Source organism: Eriocheir sinensis, unplaced genomic scaffold (assembly GCF_024679095.1).
Source record: "Eriocheir sinensis breed Jianghai 21 unplaced genomic scaffold, ASM2467909v1 Scaffold515, whole genome shotgun sequence".
NCBI lineage: Eukaryota > Metazoa > Arthropoda > Malacostraca > Decapoda > Varunidae > Eriocheir > Eriocheir sinensis.
The window spans coordinates 275,550-284,345 of record NW_026111849.1 but is presented as its reverse complement, the minus strand read 5'-3'; positions in this window follow the sequence as shown (position 1 = coordinate 284,345).

Below are 8,796 nucleotides of genomic sequence, written 5' to 3'. Positions count from 1 at the left end.
TTGGTTCTTATTTATTATCACTTTTACCACGCCGAAATTTATGGCTAGACCTTCGTTTAATGTTGTCGTTAGTTTCCTTTCCTTCTCTCTATTCAGGATACACGTAAGCGGTAATTCGAGAGAGAGAGAGAGAGAGAGAGAGAGAGAGAGAGAGAGAATATATATTTTTTTTCTGACAAATTTTTCCGTCATTTCACTTTTCACCTAAATTCACATACGACCTGATTGGAGGATTCTACCCCCTGTGTAGCGCTGACTTTCCTTGGGTTAAGCTGTTGACTTCTTTGCCCCGCTGCTATGTGGTGTCAACTAGCTTTTTCCTGTTTTTTTTTTGTGTGTGTGTGTGTGTGTTTTGTCTGGGAGCTTGCTGCTGTGCTGGAGGACTACACAATCAGGATAAATACCACTACCTGAATACTCCAGACCGCTAAGTGTTCTGATTTAGTATTTACCTTGTTAAATAGTGATCCACGGTTACATCTAGGCCACGTGTGTTAAGCCTTCCCACACCTACTCTAATTTTAACACTCTTTCAAGTGAACCCAGTGCTACACGGATTTTGTATTGTTGTTATCGGCGTCGCAGACGCCGATCAACAGATTGTCCATCTTCTTTTTGTACTCTTCAAGTTGTTTTCTTAGCTTACCCATGCATTGTAGACATGACATCGTATAATAACATTTGTTAGCCCTGAGGAACCCTACAACATGGCATTATAAACAAAGCCGGTAGGCCTTCATGGTCGGGCCCAGCCCGTTGTGGCGCAGGCAAGTGTTTATAGTGGCGCCATCTTTACTTTTCAGCATTTTCCATTTTAGACCCCTAGTTGCATAATATAAATTGTTGGGGGTGTGTTGGAGGACGCTGATCTAGCAGTTTTTATCGACATCGCAGACGCCGATCAACTGATTGTCCATCTTAGTGTTGTTGTTGCTGTTCTCTTCAAGTTGTTTTCCTGGCTTACCCATGCATTGTAGACATTACATTGTATAATATAATTTGTTAGCCCTGATGAACCCTAAAACATAATATAATTTGTTAGCCCTGATGAACCCTAAAACATGGCATTATAAACAAAGTCAGCTTTTTTTTCTCTTTTTACGTCTTGGGTCTGTGGCGCCAGTAGGCCTTCATAGTAGGGTCTGATGGTCGGCCCTTGCCCGTTGTGGCGCAGGCAAGTGTTTATAGTGGCGTCATCTTTACTTTTCAGCTTTTCCATTTTGACCCCTCGTTGCTTAATATAAATTGCTGGGTGTGTGTTGGAGGGTCATGCGACGCGGATCTAGTACAGTTTTTGTGCTATTAACACTTGTTGTGTTTTCTTTTCCTTCTACTATTAGGATACTCTACTGTTTTGTGATAATAGGAACACGTGAATCAAACGCCCCTAGCTACGTTAATTTCTAAGTCTCGTGTGTTAGATTCCATGCATAAACACTAGATAATTCACCTTTCCACGCAAACCTAGTGAACACAGTTATTATCTCATTTACGCATGTGATTTCTTAGTATAATTATATTTAGGCACATGTATCGCCTTTTTTTCCTAGACACACCTTTTTCCCAGGGATTTGGCCTGACTGCGACCTGACGATCTGACAGCAGCTGCAGACTTTGTTATTGTTTGGTTTCGTTTTGTTTTCCTAGATACACATTTTTCCCCAAAGATTTGACGTTACTGCGACCTGACAACCTCACTGCAGCTGCAGATTTGTTATTATCTTGTCGCGCCAATTTCTTTCATCTTGCCTCGCCCTTATCTTCACCATGCCGTCTCAATTCAAGCGTTGTCCCGGGTGTGGCCTCCGCATGGCCCCGCAGTACTTTCTTTCCGAGGACTATTGTAGGTTCTGCGTTAAGACTCAGAAGGATGATCAGAGGATCATAGAGTTACAAAATAGGGTTACGACTCTCGCCGCCCAGGTAGACTCATTACTTAGTGCAGTAGCAACTGGTCCCGCTTCCTCCTCTTCCCCTTCCTCTTCCTCTTCCTCTTCCTCTTCCTCTCCCTCATCAGCTTTGGTATTCTCTTCTCCTCCCACACAGCAGCCCCTCCCACCCTTTTCCTCGTCCGCCTCCCCTCTCCCCTCTTTCCACTCCTCCTCCTCCTCCTCCTCCTCCTCCTCCTCCTCCTCCTCCTCTTCCTACTCCTCCTCCTCAAAACACTTCTTCTTCAACTGTGTCATCCATGTATGGAATGGTCTGCCCCAAAACGTCGTCGAAAGCGAAACTATTTGCACGTTCAAAAACCGACTAGACAAATATTTAGAAGCTAACCCGAGCATCCGCTATTTTGCTCCGGTCTAACAGAAAGTAGTGTTAGCTTAGTTGTCGTGTATGATCTTCCTTCTGTCCAGGTAAAATTCCATTATAGTTTTTCTATACTACATGGTATTCTTCCTTTTCGTGCCAACCTCTTTCCCGCTTTCCCCTCCCCCCTCCACCCATCTCTCCTTCTGTTCCCTCTCCTGGCCGCCGAGTGCTTGTTGTTGGTGATAGTCATATGCGTTATGTTGACAGGTATTTTTGCTCCAAGGATAAGAACAGGACGAGGGTGTGTTTCCCAGGGGCAGGGGTGGGCCATATATCAGACAGGATTGAGGCGTTTATGGCAAGCGAGGGATCGAACCCCATTGTCTTCCTCAGTTGTGGCGGAAACGACGTTTCCCGTGTGCCAAGCGAGGACCTTCTCCGGCGTTTAGGGAATTGCTAGGTAGGATACGCGACGCTGGTGGGTTGCCGGTAGTGTGTGGCGTCCTGCCGAGGAGGGGCGATGGCGATGGATGGCTGTCCAGGGCGATAGCAGTGAACAGCAGACTTGCAGAGCACTGCGAGCGCAATGGGTGGCTGTTCGTTGAAAATGGGCAAGGACACTATCTCTCAGCATTTGCCTGATTCACCAGACAGAATAATATTTCACAGACAAGTTGGACAACTCGATCTCTATTTTCTGTGTACATTATGTTATCACTAAACGAAAAGATAAAATAGTTACAACACTTTTACACATTACACCATGGTATAAAGACTTTAATAATGGAAATAATTGTATATAGATGTTTCATGCTCTTCGTACCGTCTGTTTTCCTGGGACAGATTATTATTTTATGTATTGATGGATTGAACTCAATGTTTTTAGTATTTTTTTCTTTTCATATATTCTAAAGGAAATGCATTTACACCGAACCCATAAATAATTTACTTTCATCATAAAATTAATAGTATTTGAAAATGACTTGATCTTGATCTTGATCTTGATCATGATGTCACAGGTGGCTTGAGATTTCTCTCAGCCAGGCCTTTGTATCGGCAGCTCCTGGCATGTCCACTCTTGATAGTTCTCAGAAGACAGGAGCAGGCGAGAAACACAGGCATACGGCGTGACGCTCACAGGACGGGTTTGTTGTGGTGCTGGCAGGAGGGTTCGCGACCTTCGATTTCGGTCGTCAGTTGGGCAGGCTATTTCGGTTTCGGCCACATAATTTATCTTTTTACACAAAGGCAGCTAAAGATAATGTGCTCTTAAGCTTTTTTATTCGAAGCATAAACCTCTACAAAGGCGAGGTAAAACGCGTGTACGGCATATTTGGTATATTACATTCGTAAAAAATGAGATAGCTGCAACACACATGCGACCATTGTTTCCGCTCTAAAAGGATCTTAATAATATATACTCCGGTATATATCGGAAACTATCACAGACAAATAACCATGAACTTATATTAGTAAGAATATTGGCATTGAAAATCAGTATCAGACTTTTTTGCGGATGCCACTCGGCAGAGCGCAACGCTTTGTCCAACTTGTAAATTAAGCCAGCCGGTGACCCCTGAAAACGATGAGTTAGTAGCCTTGGCCATTAGGACCTCTTCTTTGGCAACGACGCCCTCTACGCCCGGGACGGGATACACTTGACGTTCAAGGGTGTTGAGGCTCTGTCAGACTCCCTTGAGCGAGCACTTAGTACCCTGAGGGATTTTTTAGTATGAACGAGGCGGGGTAGGAGTAATGTGAGAGGACATCTAACTCATAATACTACTAGGTAGCTTGGTAGTAATTATAGGGGAGTAACAGAGGGTGGATTAAGGATCTTCTATATTAACAGCAGGAGCCTCAGAAACAAGATATAAATACTAAGGGGTGAAGCTTGAGTAGAAAATTTTGACATAATAGCGATCACTGAGACATGGATAGACACTGCCAATAGAAATTTTAGGTCGAAATTTGAAATAACGGGTTATCAGATGTTTCACAAAGGCAGAAGGGGAAGAAGGGGTGGTGGAGTAGCGCTATATGTTAAAGACTCACTTAAATGTTTAGTTAACAATTCAGTCAAAACTAACATGGATTCAGAATCAGTTTGGATGGACGTTTACAAAGGGAAAGAAAAGCTAACTCTAGGAATTCTGTACAGGCCACCCAACCTTAACAGGCAGGACACGAGTATATTACTACAGGAGACTGGCAGGGCGAGTAGGAGTAAAAATGTCTGCGTAATGGGGAACTTTAATTATAGGAATATAGACTGGGAAGACCTAGTGGGTGACCTGGAAGCCGAGGATTTTCTTAAAGTTATATAAGATAATTTCCTTAAGCAGGTAGTTACTGAGCCTACCAGAGGAGATAACATTTTAGACTTAGTCCTAACTAATAATGGAAACTTGCTACGTGAGTTGGAGGTGGGCGGAGAGATAGGAAATAGTGACCACAGAACGGTTCGTTTTAGCTTAGACCGGGCGGTAACCCGCTAACCAAATCCAGTGTTAGTGCCAGACTTTAGAAGAGCAAATTATGAGGGGCTTCCAAGACATCTTGAAGAGGTGAACTGGGAAAATTTAGGGATGCATGAGGGCCAGAACTGTGGGTTGGAGAGCCAGGAGAACCAGGTAGAAATGACTTTCAGTAATTTAGTTAGAGTAATAGTAGAGAGGCAGGGACAGCACATACCCCAGCGAACACTTAGAAAAGAAAACAATGACCCTAAGTGGATGACTCGTGGGCTAAAACGCGAGATAGGGTTAAAGAAAGGAATTTATCAGAAAATAAAGAATGATGAAACACATCTCAGGGGCCGGTATGTCGAACTATTTAGATTAGTGAAGAAAAACACCAGGGTAGCACAAAGGAACTATGAGATTAAAATAGCAAAAGAGACGAAAAGTAATCCTAAGGGCTTCTTTCAGATGTATAGAACAAAAACAAAGGAAGAAATAGGACTGCTGAAAGCAAACACAGGCGAGCTAGTGGAAAATTGCGAAAATATGAGTACATAGTTGAATAACTACTGCCTTTCAGTATTCTCACAAGAGGATCTAACGACTATTCCGGAAAGGGTTCAGGTGTACGAGGGTGGGGATGGAGATAAATTGAGGGATATAATCATTACCAGGCAAGTAGTCCAGGATGAGATAGATAAGCTTAAGAAGAATAAGTCGCCAGGTCCTGACGAGATATTTCCGGGGGTATTAAAGGAATGCAAGGATGTATTCAGTGACCCACTAACCGACATCTTTAAGATGTCGGTAAATACCGGTTATGTGCCCAGCCTATGGAAAGTAGCTAATTTGACGCCGATTTTCAAAAAGGGGGACAGGTCAGCTGCTTCCAACTATCACCCAATTAGCTTAACATCGGTTATAGGCAAGATACTGGAATCCATAATAGCCAGGAATAGTGGGAGCATCTAGAGAAACAGCTTAATTCACGACTCGCCGGATGGGTTCACGAAAGGTAGGTCATGCCTCACCAATCTCTTGTCCTTCTACAATAAAGTATTTGAGGCGGTAGACAGAGATGAAAATTATGATGTAATTTATCTTGATTTTAGTAAAGCGTTTGAAAAAGTTCCACACCAACGACTGTTGTTTAAATCACAGGCTCACGGAGTTGAGGGTAAAGTTTTGAACTGGGTCATGGCGTGGCTTAGCAATAGGAAGCAAAGAGTGCAGATCAATGGTAAAAGATCTGACTGGGGCTGTGTTACAAGTGGGGTCCCACAAGGTTCGGTATTAGGTCCACTTTTGTTTATTATTTATATCGATGACTTAGATACAGGAATTAATAATGGTGTCAGTAAGTTTGCAGATGATACCAAGATCGGTAGAGTAATTGAGTTGGATCAGGACGCTAGTATTCTCCAGGATGAACTAAACAGATTGTATGACTGGGCGGATAAATGGCAGGTGGAGTTCAATGTAGGGAAGTGAAGCATTCTGAGTGTAGGTAGGAACAACCCCTCACATAACTATTGCTTAAATGACACTCCCATAAGCAGGTCTGGGTGCGAGAGGGATTTAGGGGTCTTAGTGAGCTCTAATCTCCGTCTTAGGGCACAATGCATTCAAGCTAGAAATCGAGCAAACAGGTACTCGGTTTTATTTCAAGGAGCGTAAGCAACAGAAGCGCCGAAGTCTTCCTCAAACTATATATAGCATTAGTTAGACCTCATCTTGATTATGCAGCTCAGTTCTGGTCACCTTACTATAGAATGGATATAAAAATGTTAGAATCGGTGCAAAGGAGGATAACTAAGATGATTCAAGGTTTAAGAAACTTGCCATACGAGGAAAGACTCAAACAGTTAAACTTGCATTCTCTAGAAAGGCGAAGGGTGCGTGGATACATGATCGAGGTTTATAAATGGATGAAGGGCTTTGATATGGGGGATATTCATAAAGTTCTGTTGGTAAGAGAACCGGGTAGGACACGTAGTAATGGGTCTGGATAAATTCAGATTCAACAGGGACATAGGCAGAAATTGGTTTACTAACAGAGTGATAGATGAGTGGAACAGGATGAGCAGTCATGTGGTGAGTGCCAATACATGTCACATTAAAAAATAGATTATTTAAATTCATGGACAGCGATATTAGGTGGGGTTAGATTCACGGGAGCTTAGGTTCAAAGGAGCTGCCTTGTAAAGACCTACCGGCCTCCTGCAGACTCATACGTTCTTATGTTCTTATGTATGTTCTCATCCCCCTTCACTGCCCCCCTCCTTACCTCCTCCTCCCTCTCACCTCCACCACCGCATCAACACCAATAATCATAACCTCATTACCTCGCCATCACCTTCACCTCTGTCAGTCAAAGAACGTCACCACCTTCACCACTTCACTATCCTAATATCACCATCACTTTAATTCTTTTCTCGTCCACTGCCATATTTCACTACTCTGTCAAACCCCATCATCATCATCATCATCATCATCATCATCATCATCTACACAGCACTTTTGTTTCCTAGCCATCTCCTCCCCCTCCACCTACCCGCCACTACCATTTACCACGCTATCAAATCCTAACATCATCATCATTATCATCATCATCATCATCACCACTCATTACTTTTCCACTGCAGGATGAAGACCACGTTCTTCTCTTTTTTTTTGTGTCAGGTGTTTGTGTACCTCATCCTGCTCCGTCAGACGCTTTAATATCCTCTCTCCACCTGGCCTCTCCACTCTGTTCTCCGTCTACCCTCACTTTTCGTATAACATCATGGTTGCCTCCCTGACTTTGGTTGCCAATCTGTCAGCATTTCTACGCATGACATGACCTGCCCAGCCCAAGTCTATTTTTTCTCATTTATCACTGAATTATCTATTTTCTTTATGTCCTGTAATGCATAATACCTGCCTCCTGTCCCTCCATGTTAAACTCAGCATTTCTCTCGCCATGCCTCCTCGTGAGCTGGTTATCTAAATCTCGTGTTAGGCGACTCTCTGAGGCGTGTTAGGCCTGGCAGGACACAGTGGTTGTGTTCCTTTCTCTTCAGGGAGAGTGGCAGGCTGCTGTTCTTGATATTTATGTGTTTGCCAAAAGCGCTCCATCCCATTCTTATTCTCTTTGACAATCCTTTGTCGTGGGCCGGGTTTGCAGTAATTGGTTATTGTAGACGTATACATTTTTGTACTCAAGTGTTTCGTTCCCGATCATTGTTTGTTGTTCTGCCAAATGATTATGGAACATTGTCTTTGTTTACTTTTTTTTAGAGTAAGGGTGGCAGCTCAAGGGAAAAAAAATGTCCCACTAGACGCTGTTCCGAACAAAAGCAAAAAGAACAAGAGGCCAGAGGAAAGGTCATACTCATCTTCAGCTCTTCTTTCAGACTCTCTCTCTCTGGGGAGTACCTCGAATATACTTTGTGAATTATCCTCAGAAGCACTTAGTAAGACTTATCTTCGAATCTAAGTTTGTTAAGGTATTCAGGGTCTTACTTGATTCTCAGGTTCTCCCAATTTAAAATTCTTAAACTCTTCTGATCAAGCCTTTAATAATTTTAGAGATCTTGTGTCACCTTGTCTAACGCTTTTCTTAATAGGAGTTTTCTCGCTTTTCTTCTGATTGTGCTGTCTCTCTCTGCAACCCCTCATCCACTCCAGTCATCTCCACTTCTTAAACATCCCCACCACCATTTTAACCACCCCTTCTTTTCCTCCCCACACCCTCCACTACCCTTCCCTCACCCTGACAAACCGTCCACCACCACTCGCCACCACACCACCACCACGTATCCAAACCACCAGCACCCTCATCACCAGGATGCTCTTCTGAACTTGCTAACTGCATGCCTCTCCCCCTCCCGCGGCCTCGCCACACACGACTTTCTACTCAAGCTCATCCCTTTACTGTCCAAATCCCTTACGCAAGAGTTAACCAGCATCTTTACTCTCTCATCCCTCTCGCTGGTAAACTCTGGAACAATCTTCCTTCATCTGTATTTCCTCCTGCCTACGACTTGAACTCTTTCAAGAGGAGGGTATCAGGACACCTCTCCTCCCGAAATTGACATAT